Below are 12,571 nucleotides of genomic sequence, written 5' to 3'. Positions count from 1 at the left end.
TTGAAATACTATAAAGAGATTTCTCTTTCATAGCTGCCTTTTATAGATAAGTAGTAGGGTTTTGACCTTTGTCCTATAACCTGGTTTCAGAATAATAGTCCTCAACACCACTTGAGAATAGAATTATGTTTATTATTGTGGAGACGGGGCCTTGCTCTGTTGCCCAGGCTGGTCTTGAACTCCTGGGCTCAAGCGATCCTCCTGCTTCAGCCTCACAAAGTGCTAGGGTTATGGGCGTGAGCCACTGCACCCAGCCCCTTTCTGAGCCTTTTAAACACACCGGAATTCTGCTAGCAAATGATCTAAACTGATTTTTTAAAAATGTAAATGATATAAAGCAGAAAGCTGGACACTGGATAGTAAAACCAAACTATTAGTGATATGGCCTTCGATTAATGTTTTTAAGATACAGAGACAAATTCTCATTTATATGGAAGTCTGGATGACAAAAGTCTTTCAAACGACGAAGTCCATGTTTAACAACAGTACATTGGAACGAGGCTGAGAGCCACTGGGGGGTTATCCCACGCCACCAGCAGTGGGGGGCCCCTACTCAGCGCTTCAAAACACACTGGGGAACCATCAAAGCAATTCTCCTGAACATTTCCCGAGCCTCTGTAACATCCTCAATTTTCGGCATTTCACAACAAGGACACTGCAGCCTCTAAGCAGGGCCATGCGCTTGTACATGGGTGGTGAGGAAGGGAGGGGAGGCTGCTGGGGCACGGACACTTTCCTTCCCGTAGTTGTGTGTGGGGAGTAGCATAGAAGTAACAGTTGGAAAGGGAAGAAAGGGGGTGCCTGGTTGGCCCGGGGCTTAACCAGCAGGAGGTCACAGACCTCTGGACTATTGACAGAGGAGACCAGCATCAGACAATCCCACAGCGGTCACCATCTGAGAGCCCCCACCTCACCATTGGCCCTTTTCCAAACCACTTCACTGTGGTCATCAGACACTTGGGTGCTCTGTACCGTCTACTGAGTTCAGCTCAGGCAGGCATCCACGCACCTCACTAGGAGTTACAGGTCATTTTCTCCATTTACAGGTGAGGAAACTGAAGCTTAGTGAGGTCACATAACACAGGGAAGTTCTCAGGAGAGGAAGGGGCATAGCCAGGATCCACGCCTGGACCATCTACCCTCAGAACTGAGCTCTCCGGCCACTCTTGCTGCCTGCTGCCTCCACCCGCAGGCTCTGCTCACCTTTCCTTTTTGGGAGCTTCTGGTGTGGCTTGGTGGGTGCCGCTTAGTCTGCACTCGGCTGTTTTCTCACCTATTCCTGGGTGTGAGTTTAATCTCTTTAACAACTAGCACTCAGCATTCAGAGGCTGGGTCCTGATGCATTTCTCAGGGCCTGGAGGTTCAAGCTTATAGCAGCCACTTGGTGAATATTTGTGCACAGTGTCTATTTGTTGCTCCCTCTGCAACTCTATCGGCACTGTGGTGTGTGAACCCAGAAACACACCCAAGTCAGCCAGAGTGGGGACATGTATAAGAAGCAAGGGAGCGTCAAAAGGAGTGAACAGAGGGCCCAGTTCTCTACTCCCATCTTCTCTCCATTTGTCTCCACAATCTCCCTTAACAACCCTCCTAAACCAACCGAACAAAACAATGATGCCTCCTTCTCTGTCGTGGGCATGGCCATTAATGCTCCTTGCATGGGGCTTAGAAAAGGGAGAGGTAAACCTAGGTTACTGCCAACTACTCAAGCAAGACAAGCTGAGTGGGCATTTCCTGGGGACGAGGCACATCTGGGCAGGCTGCCTGGGAACACACCCACCGGAGGACGACGACAAACACAGTCACCTTAAATAAGGAGCTATCAAATATCTACGTATGGTTTCTCCACCTTGCAGATGTTTTGTGTTTTTTCCCTGTCCAGGGCCTGTCTCTCCCACAGATCAGAGTTCCCACATAGCCCTTGCTGCTGTATTGCATGCAAAATTGTTTTCATATAAACTCCAAAAAATTCAGGAAATTAAATCAGTTGCATAAAAATAGCCATGGATGAATTCCATGGCCAAACAGAAATGAGCTGTGGAACAACCACTCTGCGTGTGTGACTCCTGCCTGTGACCCTCACAGAAGGCCAAGTGTGCATGACTTCCAGGGGCAGTACAACTGTTTCAACTTGGAGCTGAAAAGATGAAAAGACCCCTTGAAGTCTTCTGGTGCAATGACTTTCTAGTTTTATTTTAGTGGGAGAACCCTTTCTTCAAAGGAAATCCCGCCTGGAAGCCGACATGTAACTTAGATTAACCCCACACTGCTGGTGTGAGGGATCCAGGGCCATGGGGCTTGCTCTCCCCTTCCAAAGCTCCTAGGAGCACATTTTGGAAAACAAGCATGCATCACCCCCAGCCCCTTGTTAACTTCTTCGCTCACTCATGCACACAACCATATTTCTTGAGCACCTACTGTGTTTAGGTGCTGGTGAGTCAGCGGGCAACAGGACAAACGCAGCCTCCGCTTTCATTAAGCTCACATTGTAGTAGGACATGGCAAAGGGAAGTTCAGAAAGGGTGGCCAGTGCTACAGAGGAAACAGATCACGGAAGTGATGTGACCATGACAAGGAGGTGGCCACTTTAGATGGGGATAAGGACAGGCCTGTCTGAGGAAGTGAAACACAAGCTCAGATCAGAATGACGATCTGGAAAGATGCCCTGTTTTGGACCAACGAGGAAGCAGACCCAGTGAGGCAAAGCAACCTCCCCCAGGACATGGGGGGTGGGGGCACCGCTGGGACCTGACTCGGGTTTCCAGCATCCTCCACCCAGGGCTCTTTGCTCTCACAGACATTACTAAACAGCTGCCACATACAAAGACGTCTCAGAGGGCCCAGTGCAATGGTTCACACCTGTAATCCCAGCACTCTAGAAGGCCGAGGGGGGTGGATCGCCTGAGGTCAAGAGTTAGAGACAAGCCTGGCCAACACGGTGAAACCCTTTCTCTACTAAAAATACAAAAATTAGGCAGGCGTGGTGGTTGGCACCTGTAATACCACTCTGTCTAAAAACAAACAAACAAACAAAAAATCTCTCAGTGACAGGTGACATACAAGGGTGGATAAACCACCAAACCACGTCCTGCTGTTTGGTGCTGTCTGGCGTGACTCTTCCCTCCCCTCCCCTCCCCTCCTCAGCTGGGGCCAGAGTTGGCCCTGGATCTGAAGGCTCTATACCGCAAAAGACAGATCCCTGCAGTTGACACCCTAGCCTGTGACCTTGGCTGGGAAAGCTTCTTCATCTCCTACCTCTCCGGCTGCAAACAGCAGGGTGCTCCTTACTGCTTCATTTGGTATAAAGGCAAAAGCAAGACGGCGGGCATAAGCCCGCTGGAGGACGGCTCTCTGGAAAGGCAAAGTGCTCCAGGGTGATTTAAAGACATGAAAGCTAGTTTTCCTCCTGTGCTGTAGAAGGCGTTCATACAAGAACTACGAGAAACTACACAGGTCTGTACATATTTTACACGCAAGAGTCAGACAGTCCTATTGTGCTGAATATGGCAGGAAGCAGCCTGCAAATGGCTCCGCTACTATCCACAAACCAAACAGCTCCAGGCCACCCCAGCACTCCCCAGCCCACCAATTCTGCACCTGTGGCCCAGCAGTGCCCCTGGCCCTGGGAGCCTTACTGCTGCCTAAGCACTTCCAGGCATTAACTAATGGGAGCTTCCAGCCTCCTTGGGAGATAGACTGGTGATTATTAATCCCATTTTGCACACAAAGTAACTGAGCTCCAGACGACCTTTCCAGGCAACAAAGTGAATGGCACAGTAACCACCACTAAGTTCCAACTGAAATCTAGGTCTCCAGACTCCGGCTGCTGCTTTTCACTACAAGCCAGCTGCCCCCAAATTGAACACACCCTGGCCTAATACCACCCTCATTCTCCTGCCACCCCACCCTCCACTTGCACACACCCTATGCCCCAGAGTGCACTTAAGACATTTTCCAGAAACTGCCTCTTCTCTCAACCCCACCTCAGAACACTCGCCACACACTGCAGGCCCCTGGAACACTATTCCTGCACATACGCAGCTGAGACCCATGTTAAGATGCTGTCCAGCCGAACCCAATTGAGCTGCCTCCCTTTCACACTTTCCAGCCAATGCACACGTCAACAATGCACATATCGCCTATGAAAGCTATACACCCCAAAACCTCCACACCCGCCTTGTTTCATAGGACCCAACCAGCTGTATGCGCAGGGATGGGCACACAAACGGGTGACAGGGCCTGCAGAATCATGTTGCCACAAATACACAGGCGTGCCCAGGGAACACGGGACACCCCTGCACAGGCAGCCTGACCCACTGAGAAGAACGACGTGAGCCACACACAGCTTGGGCCAGCATTTAGCAAACCCTGTGTTGCATGGGGTAGGCAGCCAAGGCCTGTCCATCTAGCTAAGCCGACTTTGAGCCTGTCGCCTAAGCTTATGCACAAGAGGCAGCTACTGGAATTCAGGGTGGGCAAAGAGAATGGCATTTTAAGAGGGACAGCCATGTCCCGGGAGGGCACACGGCCCTCAGAAGCCCAGAGCTCTTCCCAAGGCACAAGTGCAGAGGGTAGACTCAGGCGTGCGGTTACGGACACCCTACTGCGGGTCCCTGCACACACCAACGCGTGCTCCCATCCGCCGCGACTCCCCCGGGATGACTGTCCACTCCTATCCGCAGCCAGCGTCCCCCTGCCCACCGGTCCCGCCACCGTCCATCAGGGACTGCGAGCGGCGGAGGTGGCGGCGCCTCGCCGGGACCCCCAGCCTCCCTTCCCCTCCCTCGGCGCCCCGCCCCACGCGGGCGCGCTTCTCCCGCTGCCGCCGCCCGCACCTACCCGGCCCGGACACAGGGCTCTGCTACGAGGTGATGGGAGCTGAGCCTGGAGAGGCGGAGAGCGGCGGCTCGCAGGGCCACCCAGTGGCACAGGGCCCGCGCCTCGGCCCGCCCCTTCCTTCCCGGCCGGGGGAGTGTCCGCGCGCCTCCAGCCCGCCCCGCGCCCCGCTGCGGTGCCCGAGGCCCCCAGCCCGCCCCGCGCCCCCAGCCCGCCCCGCGCCCCGCGCCCCCAGCCCGCCCCGCGCCCCGCGCCCCGCGCCCCGCGCCCCGCTGCGGTGCCCGGCGCCGGCTCTACTCACCTGGCCGGCGGGACGCGCCCAGGAACCCCGCACGCGGGCGGGCCGCCTCTTTGTCAGCAAGTTTGCCTTTCTGTGATTCAGAGCACGCGGAGAGAATTAAGTGCAGTTAAGGGTGCTGTGCGATTGCCTGGGGAAAACCTGCGGGGAGCGCGGGAAGGGATGGACTTGATAAGGGGCGGCTGAGCGACTTTCAAACCTCCCCGCCCTCCGCAGCCCCCAGCCCCCACCCTACCCGCCCTCTCAGATCCCTCTGTCCCCTGCCTAGGTCGACCCCTGGGAGAGGTTGGCCCCTGGAGGTTCCCAGGGGCTTTAGGGACAAGGTCTGATGACCGAGAGCTTCCTCACTCCCCCTTCCTCCCCTCCCCTTATCCTCTGCTCCAAGACTCCCATCACTGCCCTGTCCCTCTCAGAGTCCTGGGGACCACGGGCCTTACATTCCCTGGGCCCAGGGAAAAGCAAGATTCCTCCTAATCTGGAGAAAAAAAGAGTAGACGGTAGGGCCCAGCTGTCCCTGCCTACACCCAGTGGAGGTGAAAAGCTGCCCCTAAGTGGGTCTGCCCTAGCAGTGGGGTGCGCATTATGGGTTATTTCGCAGAGCAACGGTGGCCTTGTGCTTGTCCAACCATGTTCTTTTGAAACTTGACTGCAGCGAGCCAGGTTATCCATATACCACGTTGCTAGGTCAGGGAGGCTGCTACTGGGGGCCAGAAAACGCGAAGGACGCCACTGCATCTCAGAGCACCAGTTCTCTCAATGCCGCAGCTGGCCGCTGGGAAAGGCTTCACACAGGGCCATGCGGGAAGCAGGTGATGGCCATAGTCCCCTGAGATGAAGACCTGAATGCAGAAGCTGCCGCGAAGGAGTGCACAGAGCTTGCTGTGCGCGGTGCAGGAGGAGTGTGTTGGGGGTGAGGGGTAAAAACCTGAAGTCTGGAGGAGACCTGGAGTGGTGTGAGGTTGAGTTTAGTGTGGGACAAGCTGGCTTTGAGAAGCAGGTCACTTTCGTCCAGGGGCACGCATCCAGCAAATGCAGTGGGAATGACCTGTGGTTCTTAGGAGAGAGGCTGAGGCAAGAGATGCGAATTTTGGAATCATCTGGAAAGAAGTTGGGCTGACAAGAGAAGAGATGGAGCGAGAGGATAGAAAAGATAGAACAGGGCTGAAGACAGAAGCTAAGTCTAAGGAGGAGAAGGAATCCATGAGAGAAACCATGTGGGAGGGTCGGGACTGTGGGGAGTGAGAGAACTCAGGAGAAGAGGCATGTTCAGTGGGGGCCTGGGCTACAGGGACACCAGGAAGGAGGTGCCCAAGAAAACAGGTTTGGATTTGGAAATCAGGAGATCTCTGGGGACTTTCAAGAGAATTATTTGAGTAGTGGGTTGTGTAGACCAGATTGCCACTCTTTGGGGGGCATCAGGATCCTGGATCCAGTTGGTTGATGCAGGGATACAAAGGTTCATTTCTTTGCTTTCCTTCAGGGGGACTCTGAAGGGCCTCCCCAGCTCCACAGCTTCCAGACAGATCTGATGAGGCCTTGTGGAAAGCAATGCAGTTCAAGTCAGTCTCTGCCTAATCCTGTTTTCCTCACTCTCTCAAGGTGAGTGAGGTCTACGGGAGAAAGTTTCCCCCATCCCCCCGCCCCCCGTAGACCTCCTGGAATGCCTGGAACAGCTTAGCAACCTGGGCACAGGTGGCTTGAGACAACCTAGCCATTCGGGCCTGCTGCCAGAGTGAATGCCACAGGGAGACCTGCCGGGTCTGGGGGGCATGAGCTGGTCAGGCCCCCAGTAGACCCCTTGCAGGCAGATCTCCATCACCATGCAGAGTCTGTATCCTAGAAATCCAACCTGAGATCCAGCAGCACCGAGAAAGGGTGAGTGAAACAGAGAAAAGGTGGGATGGAGGAAAGAACAGAGGTGGAAATCACCCAGCGGGAACAAGAAGGGGTGATGGTGGGAGAGAGGCAGGAAGGAACGGGTGTGTGATTTGATGCCTCCCCCCTTGATCTGCAAGGAAGCTATTTCAAGAGATAGGAATTGTCAGAAAAAGCCGGAGAAGGTGGTGTTAAATGAAAACATTGAGAATGGGGAGTGAAGATGCTGGGTGTTCGTAGTAGAAGATGGGTCTTCAAAAGCCAGGAGGCAGAGGAGAGGAATGCTGTCAGTGGGATAAAGGTGAGGGGAAGCTGATACTCCCTGAAGTTAGTAATATTAAAACAGTACTGAGGAAAGAGAAAGTTGGAAAATGGTCTAGAGGGACCTTTTAGCAAGATGAGAGGGTGAGGGATGAATGAAACTCTGGACCAGGATATTCCCTCTGCAGCACCATCTCTGGGAATGTTAAATGTCTGGAGTAGTGAACCAACAGAAATAGAATATGCAGTTAACAATTTCCCAGGAATCATGTTTACACACATAAAGAAATAGGTGAAAGTAATTTCAATGATGTATTTTATTTAACACAATATATTTTAGATATGTCTTAAATAAAATATTAAAATTGATATGTGTCCATATAAAAAATTAAAAATGAGACGTACATTTTTTTCCTACTATGTTTTTTCCTACTAAGTCTTACAACTCTGGTGTGTATTTTACATGTATTGCATGTAAAATGGATTTTCCCCATCTTGGCCTTTATTTTGTCCTCATTCTCTATGAGGGAATGGGCTTGCCTACCCCCAGTGCTGTATCACTAAAAAAAATCCTCATCTGTTCCATCTCATTTCACAAAACTCATTTGAAGAAGAGGAGGGAGAAGTTTGAGAGTCCGTCTATGAATAGGGAAATGGAGCTTTGACTTGGACTAGAAAAGGTATGAGGGAGATGAGCTATGAGTTGGAAGTATCCCGTTTTGATTTTTGTTCTATGTTCATAGGAGGAACAAGGTTTATTTGCCAGGTTGGGTGCCCCAGAGAGTGAACTGAGAGTGTGCTGTGATAATGCACGGGGCAACTCTTGCTTGCACAAACTCCTGTCTTAGTATTAGTAGTTTCCCTTGAACTCTGAGCACTGGCTGCGTCACAAACAGGTGGATGCAGCTGCTATATCTAGGCCTCATTTTCTGCATCTGCAAACTGGGAGAGTAGTTCCTTATTTGGAAAAATAGGAGGGGCCAGGGAAATCCCAGATTTGGAGACCGGTGCTTCTCAGCCAGGCCTGTAGCTCATCTGCTGTCCCTAGCTGGGTGCCAGCAGCTTCTGCATTCGGTCCACAGTCTGGTACCATTTGCCTGCCTTTATATCTGATGGAGACATCTGTCATGGTATGCAGGAGTAAGGGACGTTCTAGAGACTCCTTAGAAATGTAAAAATAATAATACTTAGGCATCCTTGCTTTTATCTGAAATGGCCTGCATCTCTTGCTACTTGGAGGTTCAGGATAGATCTTGTGAGACCTCCTGCATGCCAGCACAGGGCCAGATAGCCTTTCCATGCAGCAGCAGTCTCTATAACCATCCCTAGAAGTGGAGTCGCAGAAAATACCATGGTAATTGTGGCTTTGTTTTGAGGAGGATTACCACACACATACACACTCACACACACTCTCTCTCACACACACACACACACACGCGCATGGCATGGAGGAGCCTGACCTGTTATTTTTGGCGTCCCCAGGATACACAGCACATTAGCTTACTGTTCAGGTTGTACTATAAACCCTCAAGGTCAGGAGCTGTAACACTTGGATTTCTCCATCCCCTGGGCATAAGCCTGTCTTTCAAAACAATTTCTGACCATTACCTAGAAGAGATGCAAGATAACAAAATTTCCCTTGACAACCTCTACTCCTGCCTCCCTGACATCCCTGCTTGCTAAGCTGCTGTCCCGATGTGACCTTTATAAGTATGACGTGGCCTTAATAAGTACTCTGTGTATAGACTCTTGACAGAGCCATTCCTGGGAAAAACAGCTCCGTTCTTGGAGACAGGAAACAATGCCCTCAGCACACACATCAGAGACAGCTTGTCTGACTCGGCCTGCTTCCCCATCTTTAAAATGGGGAGATCTTCCTGCCTCGGCTTCCCAGAGTGCTGGGATTACACATGAGCCATGTGCCCAGGAGAATCGCTTGAGCCCAGGAGCTCGACACCAGGTAGGGCAACACAGGGAGACCTCGTCTTTACCAAAACCAAATCTATACATAAAATAAAATAAAATGGAGAGAAACTCCTCCTAAGATTCTTTTTACAGTCTTACAGAGTGGAAACTGGCCTTAGTTTCTTCATCCATGTGAAAAATAGAGCTAAAAAGCCCCTTGTCAGCACCTTTCTCTCTTCTAGCAGGACTGAGGAATGACCAGAGGTTAAATATTGATCAGTTAGAATTAGCTTCAATTCAGTCTGCATTTGACTAAGAACTTGATGACTGAGCCTGCTTATTTTTTGCAACAATTCCTGGGGCTTAATAGGTAAAGAAATGACTGTAGAGTCGAACCTCACAATCTCAGGTGTAATTCCCATGAGAAAGATGTTACACCAGAAACAGGAGCTTTCCAGCTGTTCTCAGGCACGCTTTCAATGACACTAAGAACATCAGTTGCACTAATTGGTGCTTGAAATAATTATTGATCTTCATTATCTGTGTCAAAAGTATTGCTCAAATGTCCAACTGCTTGTCATGCTCTCTTGGCATTCTACGCGAAGGACTTCACAGCCTGGTTCTTTCCCAGGAGAGCATTAGTTAAGGCAAAACATAGAAAAACACATCTAGGATACAGATAACATAAGTACAGACAGCTGAGCAAATATATAAATAACACCCGAAATGACACTTAAATATTTACAGCTGGAGATTTCTGCTACGTGCAGCACATACTGCTAATCCTCTCTCATCTCCAGGAAGTTTTCAAAAACCTGCTTCTGTAACTAACGGACAGGTCTTCTGGATCCAAGGTCACCTGCTGGGGAGAAAGAGAAGTCTTTGGATAAACACAAGTTTTCCTGGAACATCCATGCTGTTTAAGATTTAAGATTTTTTGGAAAGAAGGGAATAAGGTTTTTACAAATGTTTTCAAAAGTGTGGCATGTATATATGCTCATTTCAGACAATTTGATCAGTATAAAATATTAAAGAAGAAAGTAAAAACTCACTTGGAATCTTATCTGTAGGAAGTAATCACTGTCTTGCTATATTTCGGTGAATATCCTTTTAATGATGTGTGTGTGTTTAATGTGTTTGTAACTCGAATTTTTAAAGTTTGAGAATATATTCTAGGCGTCTTTTTATGTCAATGGATTTAAAAATATATTTCATCATTTTTGATGTAATATTTCGATATACCACAATTTGTTTAATCAATCCCCTATTAAGAATATTTAGGATGGTTTTAATTTTAAAAATATTTTACAATGTGGTTATGAAACATTCTTTCATGTATATATTTGCCTACTTATTCAACTGTTTCTTTAGGATATATTCTTAGAAATGGAGTCACAGACTTCAAGAATGAAGCCATGGACCCTCGCGGTGAGTGTTACAGTTCTTAAAGATGGTGTGTCCGGAGTTTGTTCAGATGTGTCCAGAGTTTCTTCCTTCTGGTGGGTTCATGGTCTCACTGACTTCAGAAATGAAACTGCTGCCCTTCACAGCGAGTGTCACAGCTCTTAAAGGTGGCACGTCCAGAGTTGTTTGTTCCTCCCAGTGGGTCTGTGGTCTCACTTACTTCAGGAATGAAGCCGCAGACTCTTGCAGTGAGTGTTACAGCTCATAAACGTAGTGCGGACTGAAAGACTGAGCAGCAGCAAGATTATTCTGAAGAGCAAAAGAAATAAGCTTCCACAGCTTCGAAGGGACCCTCACTCAGCAGGTTGCCCTGGCTGGCTCCGGTGGCCAGCTTTTATTCCCTTATTTGGCCCCACCCACATCCTGCTGATTGGTCCATTTTACAGAGTGCTGATTGGTCCATTTTACAGAGTGCTGATTGGTCCATTTTTACAGAGTGCTGATTGGTGCGTTTACAAACTGTTAGCTAGACACAGAGCGCTGATTGGTGCATTTTACAGAGTGCTGATTGGTGTGTTTACAAACCTTTAGCTAGACAGAAAAGTTCTCCAAGTCTCCCCTCAATCCAGGAAGTCCAGGTGGCTTCACCTCTCAGTACCATTAGGACAGATAAACTGTTGCTAATTAAACTACAACTTGCCATTGTTTTTAAGACACATCTACAATGTTTGAGATGCTGGAGATGTTAATTACGCTGATCTTATCACTGTACATTAGATGTACTGAAACATTAGTACCCTATGAATATGAGCAATTATAATTTGTCCATTAAAAAATAAAATTAATGAAAATATCATGCAGAAAAAAAGACATAGCTAGATTCCCAAGACATTAAAATGTGGGGAAAAAAATGTGGATTTTGAACAGGTGTCTCTGAACCTTGGAATATCTACCTCTGGACTTCTTACGTGAGAACAACAAACTCCTAATTCTTTTAGGTGTAGCTTTTGGGCTTTCTGTTAGTTGCAAGCAAAACACACTCTTAAGTCCATGGACTCCTCACAATCACTTCTTGAGAGAGGCATTAATATTTGTATTTTTCTAACGAGGAGACTGAGGCACAGAAGTTCAATGGACTTTCCTTGGCGTGTAATCACACGGGTCATAAATGGAGGCCGAGCCCATAGTGAGGGCCTCCAACTCCAGTGTTCTTGACCCCACATCTCATCTGCTCCGTTGGTGTTCCTGCCTTGTGTGTGACCTTCATGGCATGGCTGTGAAGAGTGATGAGCCATGCCGTTTCCCTGTTCCTCTGCTCAGAAGGACACTGCCCCAAAACACACCAGGACAAGAGATTCGAGCCTGTGAACTGGGAGCCAGGACCTCAGAGTTCAGCGACCATTCTGGCATCAGGTTTCTTAGTTATTTGGGCAGTTTGCTTTCTTGATCTTGCTTTTAAAAATTATTGTATTTTCTTAATTTTTATTTTAGGTTCAGGGGTACATGTGCAGGTTTGTTGTACAGATTATTTCATCATCCAGGTACTAAGCCTAGTACTCAATAGTTACTTTTTTCTGCTCCTCTCCCTCCTCCCACTCTCCACCCTCAAGGAGGCCCCAGTGTGTGTTGTTACCCTCTTTGTGTCCATGTGTTCTTGTCAGGTAGCTCCCACTTATAAGTGAGAATATGTGGTAGTTGGTTTTCTGTTCCTGAATTAGTTTGCTGAGGATAATGGCCTCCAGCTCCATCCATGTTCCTGCAAAAGAGATGATCTCATTCTTTTTATGACTGTATAGTATTGCATGGTGTATATATATCACATTTTCTTTATTCAATCTGTCATATATGGGCATTTAGGTTGATTCCATATCTTTGCTATTGTAAACAGTGCTACAGTGAACATTCACGTGTATGTGTCTTTATGGTAGAATGATTTCTATTCCTCTGGATGTATATCCAGTAATGGGATTGCTGGGTCAAATGGTGGTTCTG

General features: G+C 48.9%; 1 long non-coding RNA gene across 1 annotated transcript; it reads left to right on the top strand.

The window, feature by feature from the left end:
- Positions 1–6,993: 6,993 nt before the first annotated feature.
- On the top strand, positions 6,994–10,226 carry LOC112427153 (uncharacterized). Its single transcript, XR_003018623.2, has 3 exons — positions 6,994–7,009; positions 7,150–7,310; positions 9,923–10,226. It is a non-coding gene; the product is annotated as an uncharacterized lncRNA (long non-coding RNA).
- The last annotated feature ends 2,345 nt before the right edge of the window (positions 10,227–12,571 follow it).

Source organism: Macaca nemestrina, chromosome 10 (assembly GCF_043159975.1).
Source record: "Macaca nemestrina isolate mMacNem1 chromosome 10, mMacNem.hap1, whole genome shotgun sequence".
Lineage (NCBI taxonomy): Eukaryota > Metazoa > Chordata > Mammalia > Primates > Cercopithecidae > Macaca > Macaca nemestrina.
Note: the sequence above shows the minus strand (reverse complement) of the source record. Positions and strands in the feature narration are given on the sequence as shown.